This window comes from Scylla paramamosain, chromosome 33 (assembly GCF_035594125.1).
Source record: "Scylla paramamosain isolate STU-SP2022 chromosome 33, ASM3559412v1, whole genome shotgun sequence".
Lineage (NCBI taxonomy): Eukaryota > Metazoa > Arthropoda > Malacostraca > Decapoda > Portunidae > Scylla > Scylla paramamosain.
The window spans coordinates 7068704-7091367 of NC_087183.1; the positions used below are offsets into that span (position 1 = coordinate 7068704).

General features: G+C 39.6%; 1 long non-coding RNA gene across 3 annotated transcripts in view; it reads left to right on the forward strand.

The window, feature by feature from the left end:
* The first annotated feature begins 12385 nt into the window (after positions 1–12385).
* The window catches only part of LOC135089480 (uncharacterized), a 134133-nt gene continuing 123854 nt past the window's right edge, over positions 12386–22664 (forward strand). For 2 of the 3 annotated variants that reach the window (XR_010261497.1, XR_010261499.1), the window contains exon 1: positions 12386–13517. This is a non-coding gene — a long non-coding RNA (uncharacterized LOC135089480). Of the gene's footprint in view, positions 13525–22664 lie in introns of all 3 variants that reach the window. The other variant, XR_010261498.1, reaches the window with a different exon arrangement.

A 22664-nucleotide genomic window follows, 5' to 3' on the forward strand; every position in this document is an offset into this window, starting at 1 on the left:
ATATATATATATATATATATATATATATATATATATATATATTTTATTTTATTATTTTTTTTTTCAAAATTACAGAATGATCAAACAGATATTAAGCAACCTGTGATATATATATATATATATATATATATATATATATATATATATATATATATATATATATATATATATATATATATATATATATATATATATATATATATATATATATATATATATATATATATATATATATATATATATATATATATATATATATATATTATATATATTTTATTTTATTATTTTTTTTTTTTCAAAATTACAGAATGATCAAACAGATATTAAGCAACCTGTGATATATACTCGTATATATATATATATATATATATATATATATATATATATATATATATATATATATATATATATATATATATATATATATATATATATATATATATATATATATATATATATATATATATATATATATATATATATATATATATATATATATATATATATATATTATATATATATATATATATATATATATATATATATATATGTGTGTGTGTGTGTGTGTGTGTGTGTTCATTGCCTCCAAAAATGAAAGATACGAGTAAATATTAGTAAGTTTGCCCATCTTACACTGGCGGACGATTTTTTTTCTAAAGATTTTGGAGTATTGAATAAATGAGCTAACCATTTCCGCCACATTTTTTTTTTTTAACCCCTCTCACTCTCCTTGAAAACTATGGACATCCGGCTCACACAGATATCTTTCTCAGACGGATTCAAATACAGGCCACATCTTCCTTCTCTGACGAAGTAAAATGCGCTACTATTGGATGAATTAGTCGATCTGTTTTCCTCATTGGCCTGTGGTATTGTCTTCACTTAAAAAATGTCCTATCAGAGTGACGTATTTCGCGTCAGCGCATGCATGTTGCCACCCACACGTGCGAATCCACACCGCCTTCTGCAAGGAGACATTAAATTGATGACGTTACTTGAGGCGGGTGGATGAGATTCTCCCGGTGTTGTGCCAAATTGCCCCCGAGTCAAAATTTCTCCTGGGTGACGCCACTGAGCATGTCCACCATATCGAAAAGACAGCATCAAAGCATCATTCAGATATTTGATATATTTTACTTATTATCAACTACTTTTTGATGTTTCATTGACAAACTATCATTGCTTCATTGTATGTAGATGTTTGGATAGGAATGGAGCAAATAATCAAGGGTAGTAGTGCAACTACGGTTTTGGGCACCTCCCGGAATACTGTAAAGTTTACAATATCCCGGGAGGTGCCCAAAACGTCGATGATTTGTTTACAGTGTAAACAAATCATCGACGTTGCCATGGAAATGGCCACATACTACCCAACTCTGTAGCAGTAAAGATATGACTGACGCTTATCCACTCGGTGATTTGTATTATAGAGCACTTGCTGTCTTCGGCGATGAGACTTGGTGAAGATCCATTACTAATATAATTATTACCCATCCCATTTCCTTTATTTCTGCTCTTATATATATATATATATATATATATATATATATATATATATATATATATATATATATATATATATATATATATATATATATATATATATATATATTTAAGACTCAGCATGTGGTTGCAAGTATGAAGACAGTATTGTAGTCATCTGCAATAAATTAGCGAGTATAACACCAATATAAATTTGATTAGGAGGTAATTTTTGTTGTGACGTCATTACAGCACAGAGCGCACCACCTCCTCGCTTTAGGTAACCCGCATCACTGGAACGAGCGACCCGACTCGTACAGAGGGCGTTCCCAAGTAGGCTGCTCTCCAGGAAGTCTCACATAGCGTCTTGTCAAGCAGCATTCATGAATTTAGTTGTTGTTCCGTTGTTTAATTTCTCCCTTCAAGTGTTAACTGTATAAATGCCATAATCAACTTTGTAAACAGAGTGGAGCTCTTCTTTTCTTTTGATTTCTCATACTCCGCTGAAATGTTGCATTTTTTTTTTTCCATAATGGCTTCCTTGTTTCAGAGAGGCAATTAAGCGGGCTTTTTTTTTTTTTTTTTTTTTTTTTTAGACTTTTTGTAGCCATTGGCAAGCTTCCCTTTCACGCAGGAAAAATAAATGCGGAAAGTTTGTTAAAGCAGTTAAGAGTTTGCCAGTAGTGAAAGGACACAAACAAAGGACTTGGTAAATAAAGGGCAAGGGTTGGTCTCCGCGGCCTCAAGTGGGGTTGCATCAGTGCGACGGTAAGAGCACTAATCGTATATCTTCCATCTGAGGTAACTGTGCACTGTAAAGTAGTAGGAGAGTAGACGAGGGGAAGCTATTCTCCCTAATATTGAACATTTGTATTTTTACAGGATTCAGGGGAGACTTTTTATTTCAGAAAAGAATAGTCGCTCCCCGCAAAAAAAAAAAAATAAATAAAATAAATAAATAAATAAAATAAAAAAAAATAAAAAAATAAAAAAATAAATAAATAAATAGAAAAAAATAAAAAAAAATAAATAAATAAAATAAAACAAAATAAAATAAATAAAATAAATAAGTAAATAAATAAATAAATGAATGAAATAAAAGTAAACAAATACTCATGAATACATACTAAGCAGTGAAGCACGAAAAAAAAATGAACATAACTTGTTTATGATAAAAAAAAAAAAAAAAAAATGTGTACATAATTGTGTAGTATCTGATCGTCATTTTGCACCTTTATCAATACCTCGTGATACAATACTTTACTGCTGGGGTTCCTCGGAATATCATATCTTTAAGAAGAAATTTATTTTAACCAGCAGTGGATGCTTCTCTTTCCTGTGAATATTCCTCATTAATGTCAGCTAGTCAGCTATAGATCGCCTCCTCTTACCTCGTATGTTAGCCCTATTCTCTCTCTCTCTCTCTCTCTCATCTCTCTCCTCTCTCTCTCTCTCTCTCTCTCTCTCCTCTCTCTCTCTCTCTCTCCCTCTCTCTCTCTCTCTCTCTCTCTCTCTCTCTCTCTCTCTCTCTCTCTCTCTCTCTCTCTCTCTCTCTCTCTCTCTCTCTCTCTCTCTCTCTCTCTCTCTCTCTCTCTCTCTCTCTCTCTCTCTCTCTCTCTCTCTCTCTCTCTCTCATAAACAAACAGATAGATGGGCAGCAGTGGTGAAGGGGGCGTGGCAGGTGGATCTGTCAGCTGGGAGATGGAGCTGTCAACCTGTGTTTTCCTCTTTTTTTTTTTTCTCTCGAATTTCTCAAATAATGGTATCTGCTAACCTGTTTCTCCATGCTTGCAACAACAACAACAACTGCATCAAACAGCAGCAACAACAAGCAGAGACGCTGTCTGACATAGTGACAGCCGCAGGAGACGTACAGTACACTCCTTGCAGACTCTGAAATGCCACTGATATGTGTCTTCCCATCCCTCAGACATTCTCGCTTTATTGATGCTTGAAAACTATTGCCACGTGATTAGCAGAAACTATCAGTGGGGAATCCTGGCGTGAACGTTCGAGTAAATAAGAATGTATGTCCGATGCCCCCACGGCTCTCACATACCAACCAGCATGGCGTGTAGTGCTCCTACCACCCTCTATTTTATTTATTTTTTTCTCAGTTTGTAACAGTTGTATTCCATCTTATTAAGGATTACAAGATAATCTTGGACAGGTTTTGAAAAATGTCCTGTGGAACTTACTTGTTGCCACCTTCCTATTTTATGTCAAGATCGTAATCTTTAGTTTTAAACTTCAAAATTTTAATTTCTCCGTTTTCTCATGTAATATATCTACTTGTCTATTACTTCATTTGGAGAAATGTATTTCAGGACATCCTTATCTCCTTTTTCTCTTGTTATGTTTCCTTCTGTGTCTTCTAGTTGACACAACTTTTACACAAAGAGCTAAAACTGTCTTATAATCTTTTTTGTTACAAATTTGTACAGCATGACCATGTTTCCTCTTTTTCGTCTTTCCTCTTTTCCCACAGGATGACATCAATGACTCTCAAAGCCCTGGAATGGCTGTCGGTATGCATTAGTCAAGGCGCGTTTTACTACCATAATATGACCGGTATTGCCATGTCAGAAACTGTTCTTGGATAACCAACAGAATATATATATATATATATATATATATATATATATATATATATATATATATATATATATATATATATATATATATATATATATATATATATATATATATATATATATATATACTCGTACATACCATATCTGAATTTGGCCACTTGCATTTGACAACACCCTAAATACTGAATACTTACTTAGAATTGCTATACTTATAATCTTGTTATTTTTAAATTCATAGATTATAAGTACCGAACTTGTTTTAAGACGAGCAGAAAATAATATATTTTTTTACTTAACATTTTACCATTGTGTAAATACTGACATACCACACAACTATATATTGTGAACAAAACGGTGTTATTATTATTTTTTTCTAACAATTTCAAGGCACGTGAAAGGACATAAATAGATGGCTATTTTTTAATAGATACAAACAGCTCAGTGAAATTAGCGATGTTAAAGAGAACACGAGTTTCTGGAGTCTCAGAGTTCTATCCTCATCATGTTAAACCGATGCTGGTAGTGGTGGTGATGGTGGTGCGTGAAGATGAAAACTAGTAGTCATTACAAGTTTCATGTAGCGAGGTGGGAAACATTCTGGTGATGGAGACTGGAGATGAAAATTCAGAGACAAGAGGATGAACTGTGAGACGTGAGGTGAGGATAATGTAAAAAAGGAGGAATCATTAGTTGACCTGAGGCGTGAGGCTGTGGTTATGAAGAAACAGGCGGGCAATATGAGCTACGTGGGGGACGCCAGGCGATGATGAAAGGCGGAGCAAGGCAAGTGCAGCGGCACTGGGAGAGGCAGAAGCAGTGGTCGGTGAGCGGTGGTGCGGGCAGGTACTGTCAACTGGCGGCTCAGGCAGGGATCCACGCCGCTGTAACCCAACCCTGTATAAATTCCCCTACAATGGCTGACGCGAAGTGTAGTAACTGTGGTAGTGCGTGCCTGATATTGCGTTAGTGCGTGATACCCCATAGTGGCTTGACTACAGTGCTGAAATAAATGGGGGAAAAAGTTTATGATGTAAGGCTGAGCGCATCAAAGTGGTGAGGGTGGTTGTGACGAGCTCTTGAGAAGTTGTGACGGGCGAGACAGCGAGAGGTGCTGGTGTTGGTGTGGGTGGTGTGTTACTCATCACCTCATTCCTGTCTGCTTTATCCTGTACCATCATTCTACCATCCTGCCCAGGGACATGAAGGCTGCTGCAGGCGTCCGGTGGCTGCTCAGTGTGGCCTGCATCCTGCTCATCGCCATGTCAGGTCAGTTCTTTATTTACGATTCCGTTACGTATTTGTTTGGGTAAGGGCGAGAGTACTATGACTGGCAGCTGATACCTTAAAAACATTATTCGTTCGAGGATTTTCATGTAATTATCTGAACTTCTTTCCCAGACTTTTTTTTTTTTTCTCCTGCAGTCAAACTCATAGAGACGCATGGTCTTATTTTTGGCAGTGCTGTTTATTCATTTATATTTTCCATCGCGCCCTTTTGAGAAGTTTGGGATCGAGTGCATAATACATTTCCTCCTCTTGTGGAAATAACTCCTCCAAAACTCCCTAATTATCAAAGATCCATTGACGTACTTGCATTTTGAGCCCTTACACTGCGATATACAACAATTCATTGCACAAAACATGACTGTGCAGTCTTTTTAAGCACCGTGAGAAAGGAAAGGGATTAAAACAACAGATTACTCATTGTCTAGCCAGTATTATGTTTAGATTTGACTTAGCAGCAGTGAATGGTTAACTTAACACCATTGTTGATTTTTTTGCTTTTTTTTTTTTTTTGTGTGTGTGTGTGTGTGTGTGTGTGTGTGTGTGGTGTGTGTGTGTGTGTGTGTGTGTGTAAGAGGGACACTAGTCAAAAGTAAGAAAAAGGTAGAAAAAATGCCCACTTATTTTTCTTTCGTGTCTCATATTTTATTAATTCTTATACCACTAGTTTATTAATTCAGCGATTGATCTAGTGCTGTGTCTATACGAGGCTATTATGGAAGGAGCGCCTTGAATTTTACAGACTTACGTATTGATTTATTAAAATCTTTACGCCTCTCACCGTAATGCTTTTAGAGATTCTCGGGGATGACCTACTTTTTTTTTCTTTTCTGGAGGTGAAAATAAAATATCTATACGGATCTTTTTTTAGTACGTACTTTTTTTTGACGTTTATTCTAGTTCTTTTCTTAGTACGTCCGTTTCTTTCGACGTTTATTTTAGTTCTCCATAGTAGGTACATTTTTTTGACGTTTATTTTATTTATTTATTCATTTATTTATTTTTTTGTTTTGGGGGTACGTACATTTTTTTAGACGTTTTTCGTACATATCTATTTTGTTGCGTTGATGAAGCCGAAAATATTGTGTATTTTTTTCTTTAGAGCTAATTTACGATGAAAAAAATAAATCTTTATAGCATTTCGTATACTTGAAAGTTGTAAATTAGGCGCATAATTTCTTTAACACTTGCAGGATTTTACAAAACGAATTCCCCAAAGTTTATATTTTCACACTTTGGTATATTATGAACTTTCTGCACCACTTCACTTCCTCGTGCTGGTTAAGATGAAAATTGGTTGCATGTTTTTCATAAGCCACACCTCGATTCTCAGAGGCGACCTGGTTTTTCATCCTCAGAAGAGGTTAGAATTTTAGTGCTCGTCTGGGTGTCACCGGCAGCGCGGGAAACGAGTGCCCGTGTTTGTGGTTCCGGTGGACTCAATTGCCGGCGCGGACGTAACTGTTATGGGTGTATCACTGAGTTATTGAGTGCCTGTTATGATGTGAAGGCTCATGTGATGTTGGGGTATTTTATTTATTCATTTATATATTTTTTTATTCATTTTATTTATTTTTTTCTTATTCTTACTGAGGTAGTTGTTCCATGTTGTTGTTTTTGTTGGTGTTTGTTGTTTGTTTGTTGTTGTTTTTGTTGTTGTTGTTGTTGTTGTAGGTGGTGGTGGTGGTGGTTTTGTTGTTGTTAGTGGTGGTGGTGGTGCTTTTGTCGTTTTTACTACTACTACTACTACTGCTACTACTACTACTACTACTACTACTACTACTACTACTACTACTACTACTACTACTACTACTACTACTACTACTACTACTACTACTACTACTACTACTACTACTGCTGCTGCTACTACTTATATCTTTGTAAAGCAGGACATATGCATAAAAGAAAAACTGTCGACTACCTTTTTCAATAGAACTACGTTGGCAGGTGATGCTACAGAGAGAGAGAGAGAGAGAGAGAGAGAGAGAGAGAGAGAGAGAGAGAGAGAGAGAGAGAGAGAGAGAGAGAGAGAGAGAGAGAGAGACTGTTTCATAGAGCGAAGGAAAAAATTCATGATATTAGACCTGGAAACATAAGTTGTTGTTATTGTTGTTGTTGTTGTTGTTGTTGTTGTTGTTGTTGTAGATGTTGTTGTTGTTGTCATGATTGGATAAACGATGAATTGTTTGCATTTTAATTGATCTGTTTTGGTGATCGCTTTCATGTACGATATTTGTATGACCTAAATGATGTCTTTTTATGTTATTACGTATGTGTCGTAATTGGATGCGAAATAGTTTAGCATTTGTATTTATTGTATATATATTAATTCAAGATTGTTACCACGTATACTTATGATATTTCACAATGTTAAATACGTTTCTTGTTTTATAATCTCACACAAGCTTTCAATTCCTTGAAAGCAAAGTTTTGGAGCAGAAATACAAAGTTTGGTACTAATTAAGTTGAGTGCCAGTATTAATCTTGAGTGTCTTGATCATTAATTCTTACTCTAGATATTAATGAACGTCAGATTCCCAAAGAGGCATAAATTAATCAACTCCCCGATGCTTCATTAGTGTGGCATTATGGGTCACTGTGTAAGACTCCAGGCCTGCTACCGCTAACACGACTGGGAAATTGGTCTTTCCTCAAAATTGTTGATGAAGAATTAAAAAGAAATACGCCAGTCAAGTAAGTCGTTCCTGACAGTCGATGGTAAATGATTTAAAAAGAAATAGGTACACCCGTTCAAATAATTTTCTCAGAACTGACAAGGAGCTACTTGAGAAAAAGAATAGACTCTCTGATATGCCGTTCTTTTCTCAAAATTGACGATGTACTCGTATGAATTGAGAAAAATCAACAGTTTCAAATTATTGTTTTTATTTTTTTCGAATTTGATGTTATAATAGAACAAGACTGGTATTTCCAGTTGATAATATTTGTGGCTTAATTATTTATTTACTTACTTATTGATTTATTTTATTGTGTAGTAGTTGAAGAAAAATACTGACCCTTTACTCAGCAATACTTCATACAAGGAACGCAACTTTGAAATTGAAATTATTAACCGCTTCTGTCAAATGCCTTCCTGCGAATTGTTTCTTGGTATTCTTCGTCTCTTCTTGGTAGCAGCTGTAAATGTAAATATTTGTTAGACTTATGTTCTTGGTTATCGTCGGTGACCTCTCTCTCTCTCTCTCTCTCTCTCTCTCTCTCTCTCTCTCTCTCTCTCTCTCTCTCTCTCTCTCTCTCTCTCTCTCTCTCTCTGGAGCTCCGAACAAGTCTCTTTGTGAATCATTACACGTAAGTCAGTGGAATTTGATTTTAAATTTATACATATTCCTCACACCCACTGACAAAATGTTAAGGGCTGCCTTTATGTAGAGCGTCGCATGCACGAAGGTACTTAACATTCAGGGATGCAGAACAATGAAACCAGTTGCCAGTTGAAAACTGTGGTTCTTACAATACCTCACCAAGAAAATAAAGCAAATGATTTTCAAGTTGTTGAGCACTCGACTGTATTGTGATTGGTTGCGTTGTATTATTATTATTATTATTATTATTATTATTATTATTATTATTATTATTATTATTATTATTGTTATTATTACTACTACTACTACTTTGCCGTAATGCTGTATTATTGTATTTATTATTAATAATGTATTTGTACTTTACAAGTGAAATTTGTTTAATAAGCAATAATGTTTTATAACATTCTCTCTCTCTCTCTCTCTCTCTCTCTCTCTCTCTCTCTCTCTCTCTCTCTCTCTCTCTCTCTCTCTCTCTCGGCCTCTTCCCGTGGCCTCACTCGCCATAATGGATCATCATACCGATCTCACGCTTGCCAGGTGAAGGTGCCAGGCGGCTGGTTCAGACTGAGCGTCCGGTCAGGCTGAGAGAGAGAGAGAGAGAGAGAGAGAGAGAGAGAGAGAGAGAGAGAGAGAGAGAGAGAGAGAGAGAGAGAGAGAGAGAGAGAGAGAGAGAAAATGAAATGCTATCGCTAGTATCTGTTAACATCATTATTATTGATGATAAATAATATTCGTAGCTGTTGTTGAGAGAGAGAGAGAGAGAGAGAGAGAGAGAGAGAGAGAGAGAGAGAGAGAGAGAGAGAGAGAGAGAGAGAGAGAGAGAGAGAGAGAGAGAGAGAAAAAAATAATTACTTGCTTTTCGAGGAACAGCAGTTCATTGTCGATGGGAACATTCCAGTTGTTGTTGTTGTTGTTGTTATTTGTTATTATTATTATTATTATTATTATTATTATTATTATTATTATTATTATTATTATTATTATTATTATTATCATCATCATCATCATCATCATCATCATCATCATTGTCATTAGTATCATTACCTATTATTATCATCGTAATTACTGCTCTTGTTAGTAAAAGCCATGGCTTAAAGTAGTAGTAATAATAGTAGTAGTAGTAGTAGTAGTGCTAGTAGTAGTAGTAGTAGTAATTGTTGTTGTTGTTGTTGTTGTTGTTGTTGTTGTTGTTGTTGTTGTTGTTATTCTTATTCTTCTTATTATCATTATTATATGACTATATGAATGAAGCATTATTCACCTTTTACGAGATGCTTTTTCAGGAATGAGATTTTACACAACAAATATAGGTTGCCATTTGTTAAGAAGGTTTAGCGGTGGGGGTGGTGGTGGTGGTGGTGTCAGTGATAACGAAAGTAGTGGTGGTGGTAATAGTGCAAATGGCGTGGTGGTAATGTTGTTGTTGTTGTTGTTGTTGTTGTTTATAGGTGGTGGTGATAATTTAGTTGTCGTTGTTGCCGGTGGTGGTGGTGGTGGTGGTAGTAGTTTTGTTGCAGGAGGTAGTGGTAATGTTGCTAATTGTTATAATGGTGGTGATGGTGGTGGTGGCAGAAGTAATTTATTTGTGGTTGGCGGTAATTATGGTGTCGTTGTTTGTGATGGTAGTGACAGTGGTAATAATGGTGGTGATGGTAGCAATGGTGATGTTGGTGGTGATGGCGGTGGTAATAATGATGACGATGGCAATAGTAATGGTGGTGGTGGTGATGGTGGTGGTGATGGTGGTGGCGATGGCGGTGGTAATAATGATGACGGTGGCAATAGTAATGGTGGTGGTGGTGGTGATGGTGGTGGCGATGGCAGGTGGCGACGGTAACATGTACACAGACACAGGAGCAAATTAAATCCATAAAAAGCTGCCACCACGTAGTACAGCAACGCGTTATTGAGCCGTGAATCAACTCAAATCAACATTTACACAACCAACAAAAATGCGGTCACCCATCATGCGTGCGCCCTTCAAAATATATGCACCCACTCACTCCGAATCAGCGCCATCACGTGAAGCTTGAATTTTTACCCGAATGGAGTTAATACCGAATACAAAAGCTGCAACATATGATAGCTTTAGCGTGAGGATAGCCTGCTGAAATGTGACGTGTGGATGTGTGTGTTGTGATGGCGCCGCTTGTAAGTTGTGGTGTCTGTTCTCATCCTTGCCGAGCAGTAGACAGATCTGTATAATAGTGGTTAGTTTCTTCTTTCATCGCCTCATCTCTTAACTGGCCGTAGTGGAGTGATTTGAAAGGTAAGGCGCCGGAACATCGTGGTCAATTAGCTGTAGTGGAAGTTGTACAGGTTTTCGAGTGTCTTCGTGAGTCTGGTGATAGTATAAGATTCTGCCTCCTCATTTAGAAAAGATCGCTCATAAGAATATGCCTTCATTATCATTATACTTGCGGTTAAACCCTTCGTCGTCATGTTATCAGGCTGTACTGGAAGTTGCATAATTTTTCAAGAGTCTTCGTAATTTTTGTGATAGATTAACAAGGATTCCACATCATTAACTGGGAAAAATACTTATGAGAACATTATACGTGTGATTAATACCTTCGTCATCTCTTCTCAGGTGTAGCAGTGGACGTTGTACAGGTTTTTAAGCGTGTCTTCATGATTCTTGTGATAGTTTACCAAAGATTCTTCACCATCATTTGGAAAGAAAACCACGTATAAGAACACTATACTTGTGTTTGACCCCTTCGTCATCATCTCTTATCGGGCTGCAGTGGAAGTTGTATAGGTTTTCCAGGTTTCTGTGATTCTTCTGATAGTTTAATAAATATTCGACATCATCAGCTGGGGAAGAAAACACTTATGAGAGCATTACTTGTCTCTGTGGCTTTGAAAAAATAGTCTTGAGAGAAGAAAGCGTTGTAGTAAAGTGCCATAGTATCAGTTTTGTTATTCTGGATGCAATTTGAGGATTTTATTAAAAGATTTTGATGAGTTTTCGTAATCAAATGGTTACACCTCATCTCTGGTTAGTCATCCACTGCAATCAACTCTATATCCACTTCATTCTGACAAACAGTGGATGAGATTATTGCATAGAGTTTGGTAATAATCGAGTACACTGAACGGGGTAAGTACTAGATGAAGCTTAGTTCGAGCGAGCAAACCGAATGAGTGAAGCTGTGTTCGAGACCCGGTACTGATGCGTGGTGCTATGTTCGAGACACTTAAAATAGGCCAAGCGGAGAGAAAATCTTACAGTGCTCACTTTATCAGTACCTGTTATTGTAATAAAAATACGCAGCACTATTTTCTTTGTCTTTTGCGGGGGTCGGAGGTGGATGAAGAAACAGCCATAAATAATTGTAGTTGGGAACCGGGACTTTGTGTCAGGGTGATGCGATTCATTATAGAGTTAACGAAGCTCTGTTCGAAACGCATTACGAGTGGATGGAGCACCGTTCGAAACGCTTACATGGGAGGAGGAGGAGGAGGAGGAGGAGGAGGAGGAAGGATGGCAGGTGGTGGAGGAGGGTGTGAGGAGGAGGAGAAGGAGGATGAAGAGGAGGGGTGGCAGGTGGTGCGGGAGGGCGTGAGGAAGAAGAGGAGGAGTAGGAGAAGGAGAAGAGGGAGATGACAGACGGTGGGAGGGGAACGAGGAGGAGGAGAAAGAGAGGAAAGAGATTGTAGGTGGTGGGGGAAGGGTGTGAGGAGGAGGAGAAGGAGGAGGAGGAGGAGGAGGAGGAGTAGGAGAAAAGAGAGATGGTGGGTGGTGCAAGGGGCGTGAGGAGGAGAAGGAGGAGGAGGAGAGGAGAGAGGTGGTGGGTGGTGTGGGGGTGTGAGGAGAAGGAGCAGGAGGAGCGGAGAGAAGCAACGAGTGGTGGGGTAGGGGGGGTGTGATGAGGAGAGGAGGGAGGCGGTGGGTAGTGGGGAGGAGTTGTGAGGAGGATAATGACTCGTGGCTAAGGCGTCCCGGGGCTGCACGGTGTCCTGGGTGTCATCCCGCACACAGGGGCATTAGGTGTCACGCAGCCACCAAGTCGCGAGCCCTTCAACCCTGAGCATCTTGAGGCACCAGGGAGGCCGCGTCACCCACCTGCGACCCCTGGCGGCACAGTTTTACCCCTTGCCTCCCCCATCAGCCCCTGCAAGCCCTTCTTTTATTCCTTTGCTCCTTTGTCCCATTAACCAGTTATCCGTCCACTCCCAGGGCGGGCGTCCTTAAAAAAACAAACAAAAACAAATGCTTCGAAACTCTGAAACCTGCGCACCCACGCCCACGCCACACGCACACACGAACAATGGGAGTAGAAAGTGTTGGTACTTGTATTGCACGCCAGCAAGCACGCAGCCCAACACTCCCCACACATTACATGAAAGTTGGTGGCTGGAAGTAAAAACTGGGTGGGTTTTATTAAATGCGTGGTGCACGTTGCCTCCCGCTCAGCCTGGCGCCGGGCTGCTGGCGAGGCTTAACTGCCGCTACTCCTGAACAGTATTTATTTAATTCTTACCATTGGAAAGCATTATTACCAGAGTTTGTATAAATGCAATTTTCAGAGATCGCTGCAGCCAGCTGAGAAAGCACAGGGGAAGGCAGCTCCGCCTCCTAACCCAGCAAGTGCACTGAGGGTCTGCTGGTCTGGTCCTCAGCGGTCACTCTGCAGCGGTTATTCAGGTGTCGCTCCTCAGGTTCACGATGCCTCGCTGAATGGTCTGCCAGCCGAGTACTGCTGCTCGTCACATCGTAATTACCATGGTAACCTTTCACGTGCCCAGTCGCCAGCTCACTTACGGATGCAGCAGACCCTCACGCTGCCACTGCTCCCCACAACACTGTTCTCACGCGTGCTGAGGGAACGTAAGTTGTAAGTGTGTTTTGCAATTTAAAACAAAGTTGCTTATTGTTTCACATGAACAGGTAACCAGTCAGATATTTTCAGCAATGCTGTTTAATTAAGTAGGAAACATTACTTCAAATGATTATAATAAAAATAATTTAAAAGAGAGCTTTCTGTTGCATGTTGTTTCACGTCATTAAAATGTCAAAGTCATCTTTCTTTTGAACTGCAATTCGTTTTTAGATGTATGGTAAATAATGCTAATTTACAAATATAATTATTCCGACTCTCGATTCCTGCATTACAATCATGCTTTTCACTAGCAAGCATAAAACAAGCACTATATTGCAACGTAAAATTAACGCACTTGCTAAAAATAACTATATGTGTATATAAACTGCGTGTGGTGGTTGTTAATGTAGCGCCTCCCTGCCACTCCACGTCCTTCAGTGACAGCAGTGCCCTTTAGCCCGGCACTCGGCATTCGGTAAACACTTGCACGGTGCTGCTGATGAGTGTGGCCGTGGCGCGAAGTATTAGTCCCGCACTTATTTAGAAACGCTCTGCTTTCTCACCGCGACTATTTTCAAAGGCCACAGAGATGACTAGCAGAGTTCTCAGGAGTGTTTCATCTATTAATAATGTAGAAATCTTGTTAATTTGTCACTAGAACCATAAAAAAACCCTTAAAAATCCGTGCCTCTTCAACTAGTGCTGCTGGAATGTAGTGGAGATACGGCCAGAAGTATTTCAAAATATGGTCCTTAGTTTTGCGCTCTTTAGTAACTGTATTGTTATTTATGGTTCGCGGCTCTCAAATACTCGGAGCTTTTGTTAATCCTTTCACCCTTTCAGAGATAAATATTTTCCCATCATCCCTCACCAGTTTTGAGAGACATATAATGTGATATTTAGTTTCGTACCCTAGAAAATACAAAATAAACTCAATAATCGAAGCTTTGGTGCACTCTTTCATTGGTAAATATTTTTCGCATCATCCCTTACCACTTTTCCGATACTTGTTTTTGTACTAAAGTGTGTTATTTAGTTTCGAGCTGAGAAAATACAAAATTAATCTCTCATTCTCTCACTTTTCTCATTGTTCAAGCAAACTAGATTCCTATAATGTTCTGAGGCCTGTATTCTAAAACGCTTTCCCTCTTTCACCACGTCTGTTTTCAAAGCCGTGTTTTCCAGAGTGTTTCTCCTGATAATGATATAAAAATCCTGCCAATCTGTTACTAAAATCGTAAAAAAAAAAAAAAATAAATAAAAACCCTTGCAACTTAACTAGAGGCTTTTGAAAGTGGTCGGGATGCGGCTCAGAAGCGATTCAGAATAAGGTTCAGAACGTTAACAAAAGACGTCCATTGCAGTACAAGGATTAATACCTGGAATGACTTAACCTATGCATTTGTTTGTTACGGAGCAGAATGTGCGGGTTGTGCTGTGAGGTTATATTGGGGTTTGGTATTCGAGCGACCTATACCAATCATTTTATTATTGCCACTATTCCTCTCATGATGGCGCGATGTTTATCTAATTATTTCATTACTTTCCATCTTCTGTTATCAATGTAGCGTCACATTGAATTGTTCTGTTATCATTCATCAATTTCTCATCCTTATAGCGAAGCATTAAACTCTTCTGTTATCATGTATTATCACCTATTTCCCTTTTTATAGTTATAGAGCAACATTTATCAGTATCATTTATTTTCTGTTATGATTAGAGGGATTTTTACTTTACCTATCACCATCATCATCATCATCACAACCACCATCATCATTACCCGTGTCCACTTGTGCATTAGTAGGTCAGGTTACAGGAGAGCGAGGGGCAGAGCGGCAGGGGCTGGTGGCAGGGGCGCGGCAGGCCAAGGCAAGTGGTGAGCAGGTCGCGGAGGCAAAGTTTGGCGAAGTCGTGCCTTGGTATGAAGTTTAGTGTGTCCTCCAGTATGAAAACTTGAAAGGGTATAGTTAGTATTTGGAACTGCGTAGGTCTGGTGGTGGTGGTGGTGGTGGTGGTGCTACTACTACTACTATTACTACTACTACTACTACTACTACTACTACTAAATCTAACCTAACTTAACCTCGCCTAGCCTAACCTACTTGCATACAACAACAACAACAACAACAACAACAACAACAACAACAACAACAACAACAACAACAACAACAACAACAACAACAACTGCTACTACTCCTCCTCCAGTAACACCACCACCACCACCAACAATAACAACAACAAGAACAACTACCACCACCAATACCACTGCCACTACTATTACTTCCACCACCGCCGCCTCCACCAGCAGCACCGCCAATGCAATTAACACATCCTGCCAGTAAAAGTCTGGCATCAGGGACAGAGGCTGTTAAAAACGAACGCATGTTGGTTTACGAGCGGTAAGTATTTAAATATCGGCTTTGATTTATAGCATCAAAGTAATTGCAGCCAGTGATTGGTGCTTGAGGATCACCGGGATGTAAGAACAGTTGCACATCAGTTGCGTCCTCGTTTATCCGTGGTTTTATAATCTTTTTACCTCTTTTGATCAAGTTTGCGTGAGTTTGCCTTGGCCTGGATTGGGTTGGGTTAGGTTAGGTTAGGTTGCTTTACTTTAGGTTAGGTTTAGGTTCAGTGATTTGTTTATCAGTGGTTATATACTCTTTTTATCTCTTTTGATCAGGTTTGAGGGGATTTGGTTTGGCCTGGATTGGGCTGGGTTAAGTTAGGTTAGGTTTGGTTATGTTAAGTTAGATCTGGCTTGGTTTGGTTTGGTTCGTTTGGTTGGTTTGGGGTTAGGTTAAGTTTAGGTTGAAGGTTTAGGTTAGGTTAAGTCGGATTAGATTAGGTTGAGTTAGGTTATTTTAGGTTGGTTAAGGTAAGGTAAGGTTAGGTAAGGTAAGGTAAGGCTAAGTAAGACTAGGTTAGGTTGTGTTTGGTTAGGTTGTGTTAGGCTGGGTTGGATTGGGTTGTGTTACATTAGCTTAGGATAATTTAGGTAAGGTTAGGTGAGATATGGATGTATGTATGCATGTACGAGTATATTAACCGTATGACTGGCTGGGTTATATTTATGAGTATGTATGTTAACTATATAATTGAAGCTGAAAAAAAAAGCATATCAAATAACCAATATGAACAAAGGAGGAAAGTTTCTATACTATATTCAGGTGAGTTACATTTTTTCACCTGACCTGACCTGCATAAGCAATGAGGTGAGAGACCAGGCTGTGCGTCACCTTCTTGTTGAAATGGCTATGTTGCACCCGTCATTCTAACCTAACCTAACATAATCTAATCTAAGCCTAACCTAATCTAACCTAACCTAACCTAACCTAACCTAACCTTATCTAACCTATCCTAACCTAACCTAACCTAACCTAATCTAACCTATCCTAACCTAACCTAACCTAACCTAACCTATCCTATCCTAACCTAACCTAACCTAACCTAATCTAAATCTAACCTAACCTAATCTAACCTAACCTAACCTAACTAACCTAACCTAACCTTATCTAACCTATCCTAACTTAACTTAACTTAAGTCCTAACCTAACCTAACCTAACCTAACCTAACCTAACTTAACCTAACCTATCCTAACCTTATCTAACCTTATCTAATCCATCCTAACTTAACATCATCTAATCTAAACCTAACCTAATCTAATCTAATCTAAACCTAACCTAACCTAACCTAACCTAACCTAACCTAACCTGACCAGGCTGTGTCAGGGAGTTTGTTAGGGTCAGCTTTGGTTTGTTAAGTATGATTTGCATTTTTCCTCTACAATTATGTATGTATTTTTTCTTGTTTCATATTTTCATTATCTTCTAATTGTGATTTTATTTATTTATTTATTAATTTTAGGATCCTTCAGTTACTATACATTGTTTTTGTGTTATGCATGTTTTTTTTTCAAATTTTTTCTTGTCAGTGTTTATCTTTTTTGTTTGAGTTTCGTGTGTGTGTGTGTGTGTGTGTGTGTGTGTGTGTGTGTGTGTGTGTGTGTGTGTGTGTGTGTGTGTGTGTTTTTAGTTTTTCTGTCATGTATTTTTTTTTTTTGCTTCATATATTTTCAGGTGTTTTTTTTTCATTGTACATTTTTTTTGTTGCATGTTTTTGTTTTCCCTTCAGTAATTGTATTTCTTGCTTGTGTTACATTGTTTTTATGATATTTTTTTTTTGTATGTTTTCTTCAAGTCCTTAAGTACATTTTTTTTTTAATGCTTGAGTTGCAGTTTTTCCTCCCCCTCTAGTTTTCCCTCATGTCATTATGCATTTTTGTTGTGTTAAACGTGCGCTTTTTTCACTATTTTTCCCTCTACTTTTCTCTGTTCTTTTCCTTCATGCCATTACGTATTTTTGTTTGCGTTATATGTGTGCTTTCTCACTTTTCTCCTCCTTCCAGTCCTCGCCTCTGCTTCCTTGCTTGCTTGCTTCCTTGCTTGTTGTGTCGACACGTCCAGAAAACAGTTTATTTATTTCCAGTACGGAGGCGCGACTTTACTTCTTCAATATGTGAAGGGAAACAAAAAGAAAACCACACTGTTCAGTACAGAGACAAACACAGACCTGAGGAAAGAAAGGAAGGAAAAAAGGAAATCTCAAGGCTGGACGAAGTAAATGGAAGAGGGTAACTCATAGAAAGGCTGAAAAAAAAGGGGACACCAAGATTATTCCGGAGTTTACCAGTAAAGGGGATAAAGGAGCGAAGATATTGGTTAACTCTTGCAGTAGGGAGGCGGAAAGAATAGGCATGAAAATGAACAGCGGGTCGTGCAGGGTGTCCGCGGGAGGGCGAGGCGTGCTGCTGCCAACTTCACAAGAGCAGTAACCGTGAAAACGCCTCTGCCAGATAGCAAGGGAACCAACACTGCGCAGAGTTTTTGTATTATTTTATCTATTTATTTGCTTAGTTTTAAATAATAGTGGGAGGACAGCGTGTGGTGACGTGGCCATGGGGCTTGTAAGGGCTACTTTCGTACTTGCCTACTTACTTTCCCACTTGCCTCCCTTGTTAACTGCAGGCGTTGTACTTGCCGGAACGATGCTGCTGGTGGTTCGAGTGGGGAACTTAGTTGCAACTTGGTCCATATCATTCAACAACACTTTGGCTGAAGATCCTCGTCGCGTAGAGCATTGTAGCACCTTTCACAGACTGGCGGGGATGATCTGAGGTTAAGTTAGGTTAGGTTGATTTAGAGTGCATTAGGTGATCTTACGAAAAAAAAAAGCTTTAGGTTAGGTTGCCTTTAGATAGGTTGGGAGTTAGATTAGGTTACGTTAGGTTAAGTTCAGGTATGTTAGGTTAGATTAGATTATGTTAGTTTAGGTGAAGTTAAGTCAGATTATGTTAAGTTAGATTACGTTAGGTTAAGTTAGGTGAGGTTAAGTGAGGTGAAAGTAGATGATGCTAGATTAGATTATGTAAGTGTGTTAAGTTAGATTACGTTAGGTTAAGTTAGGTGAAGTGAGGTGAGGTTAGGTTAGCAGAGGTTAGGTTAAGTTAGGTAACGTTAACGATGACTGTTCCTTGTATATGTACTCTGAATGGAAGGGAGAAGATTAACTTTGACAGCCTGACCCTTGCATCAGTGGTGACGAGGCAGAGGCCCGGCAACCACCAGCCACCACTGCCGCTCGCTGGCCTCTCGTTCCGCCGCTTACGTTGACGGCAGCCAGTTGAACGAGAGCATCTGATGGAACGTATAGGCCATGATACTCTCTTGAAACGAGCCGCGCGGGTGAAGCCTACACACACACACACACACACACACACACACACACACACACAAGAGGGAGGTAGTCATAGATGGCATGAAGAAGGATGGGATGGTTATGTGTAAGGTTGTGTTGTGTGATAACTGGAAAAAAAAATGGAGTGTTTTGGAGTTGACCACAGTGTTTCTCTCTCTCTCTCTCTCTCTCTCTCTCTCTCTCTCTCTCTCTCTCTCTCTCTCTCTCTCTCTCTCTCTCTCTCTCTCTCTCTCTCTCTCTCTCTAGGAATAATAAAGGTAACACCCATTTCGTACCCGAGTCCTGTGTCCCGGCTAGCTTCTTATTCCGGGAATCGTGTCACTGATGAGGGAAATTCACTTAACGGGAGATGGATGCGTTGGGAGAGAGTAGCTGGGGGATAATTGACTAATGGAGCAAGGGAATGGACAGTAGAAAGCCACGTATCTACTGTTAATCTCTAGCTTGTGTTGTCAGTGTTATCCTCCTCATAGCTCTTGTCTTTTTTACTATCCTACCTTCGTCCTCTTCGCCTCGTGGTCTCGGATCCTTGGGTCACTGCTCGCTTCGACTCTAAACGGCCCCAATTTCGGTTCTCGCTCATTGCAGTTTCTTGGCGGAAGAAGTACTGTAGGTGGTGGTTTGGGAGTTGCTGACGTCATGCGGTGTTGGTGGTGTGGTGTGACTTTGCATGCTGTCCTGTTGCTCTTTAACTTATTCTTCCTCCTCTTTCTCCTCTTTCTCCTCCTCCTCCTCCTCCTCCTCCTCCTCCTCCTCCTCCTCCTCCTGTTGTTGTTGTTGTTGTTGTTGTTGTGCCTTCTATTGCTTCTTCTTTTGCGTCTTCTTCTCCTCCTCCTCCTCCTCCTCCTCCTCCTCCTCCTCCTCCTCCTCCTTCTTCTCCTTCTCCTTCTCCTTCTCCTTCTCCTTCTCCTTCTCCTTCTCCTCCTCCTCCTCCTCCTCCTCCTCCTCCTCCTCCTCCTCCTCCTCCTCCTCCTCCTCCTCCTCCTCCTCCTCCTCCTCCAAAATTGCGTGAAAAATATGAATAGATTCCCTTTTTGACTGCGCCCTTCTTCAGAGAGAGAGAGAGAGAGAGAGAGAGAGAGAGAGAGAGAGAGAGAGAGAGAGAGAGAGGTGCAGGTAGTTCAACTTTGGCCATAGCAGGTGGCGTGGCCGTTGTGAACAGGTATAAATCAGCGGCCAATCTGAAAATCGCAGGTAGGCTTTAAGGGCGGGAGGTGTAAACATGTCCATTTTGTACACTGCAGTATAAAGCACGTGGGCAAACAATACAAACAAACAGTCGCTGAGGGAGGGAGGGAGTGAGGGAGTGAGGGAGTGAGGGAAGGGAGGGAGGGAGTGAGTGAGTGAGTGAGTGAGGGAGAGAGGGAAGGGAGGGAGGGAACTAGTGACAGACATCCATGCTCTCTCTCTCTCTCTCTCTCTCTCTCTCTCTCTCTCTCTCTCTCTCTCTCTCTCTCTCTCTCTCTCTCTCTCTCTCTCTCTACATTCCTTCTTTGATTTCCTCACTCCTTTCATTGCTTTTTTTTGCTTTTATATCTCTTTTTAATCTCCTCCATACATTTTTGCACAATCTCTCTCTCTCTCTCTCTCTCTCTCTCTCTCTCTCTCTCTCTCTCTCTCTCTCTCTCTCTCTCTCTCTCTCTCTCTCTCTCTCTCTCTCTCTCTCTCTTTCTAAGCCTCTAAGCCTGCAGGATCAGCCCATAGTGGGGGGAGGGGTAGGGGCAAGGCAGGACAGGACAGGTAGGATTGATGCGTTAATGTATAGGTGTCGATCACCAGCAATGGGAGCCACCTGTGTGTTGCCTGGTTGGTGTATCCTTGCGTTGCGGGGTAGAGAAGAGGGGAAGGTGGGAAGAGGTCATTGTTTGAATGTAGGAAATAAAATGGTTCTAAATCTTGGGGAAATTAAATATAGACGCAAAGAAGATTAGACGTGTTGAAATTAATGGTTATACAAGTGGAATTAATATCTATGGAGGTGTAGGAGGTGGTAAGAACTCACTAGTGTTTGAATGTAGGAGATAAAGTGCTTCTAAACCTCGACGAAATTGAATATAGACGTAAAGAAGTTTGGTTGTGTTGAATTTAATGGTTATAAAAGTGAAATTGATGCTTATGGAGTTGTAGGACTTCGTAAAAACTCACAGCATGAAAATAGGAGACAAATCTCTCTGAATCCTGAATCAATTAAATATAGACGTAAAGAAGATTTGAAGTGTTGAAATTAATGCTTACAGAAGTGAAGCTAGTGGCAGGAACTCAGTCACCGTATAGGAGATAAAACCCTTTTAAATCCTGAATAAATTAAATACAGTAGACATAAAGAAGATGGTCATTGTTGAAATTAGCACTTATTGGTTCTCTTAGGGTGCTGGATAAGTGTTCATATGGCGCCCTCGCTTATTTTGGAGCATCATGGAAACTCTGATCTCTGTGACGTCCTCTTTAAGCGTCACGGAAACTGAAGCTTTAAAGTTTTGATCACACCGTTCTTTATTGATTCGTGAGGAGTCTGTAATAGAAATGAGGGAAATAGTGTTATAATGTTCTTACCGCTTAAGCACTAAATTCTACTTGCTTATCTTATGAGAGAGAGAGAGAGAGAGAGAGAGAGAGAGAGAGAGAGAGAGAGAGAGAGAGAGAGAGAGAGAGAGAGAGAGAGAGAGAGAGATGAATGAATGAAGGGAATGAATGATCCTAATGCGCCACAACGAGAGGAGGGAAGGAGGAGGGGGGGAGGGTCACACTGTACTGATTCAGAGTAGCAGAGCACGAAGATCAGGTGAACCAAACTCATTTGCACTCAGGTACTTTTTTTTTTTTTGCATAGGTGTTCCTTTTTTAGTTCCTTTTTTTTTTTTCAAGGTATACTCAGTACGACACTTGGTCTTTGTATCAGGATTTCCGTTTTTTTTTTAAGATATTGTTTTCTTTGCTCGTATTTTTTTCCGATACTTGATAGGATGACTGTGTTAGTGACGTCATTCTCTTATATTTATTTTTCCTCCCGTGATGCTCTAATGAAGCGTTTTACTGGTCCGGTCAGCCCTTGTGAGAGCTTAGAGAGAGAGAGAGAAAGAGAGAGAGAGAGAGAGAGAGAGAGAGAGAGAGAGAGAGAGAGAGAGAGAGAGAGAGAGAGAGATATAGGTTAACTTTGTATCTTTCTGGTCGTAGAACTATTGAAAACGGTCATAGAAAAAAGTTAGATGATGGGAAAAAAAAAATCCTAAAACAAGTACAGGGAATTATGGGAAACTGTTGCAGGTAATTATGGAAAAAAAGTAAAAAAAAAATATACATAGGTGATTACGGTAAAAAAAAGTGTGATGGAGGGAGGTTTAAGTGAAAGGGCGTGTTTATGTTAACGCTGCCGTGGCGGTGAACGCGCTGGAGTAGA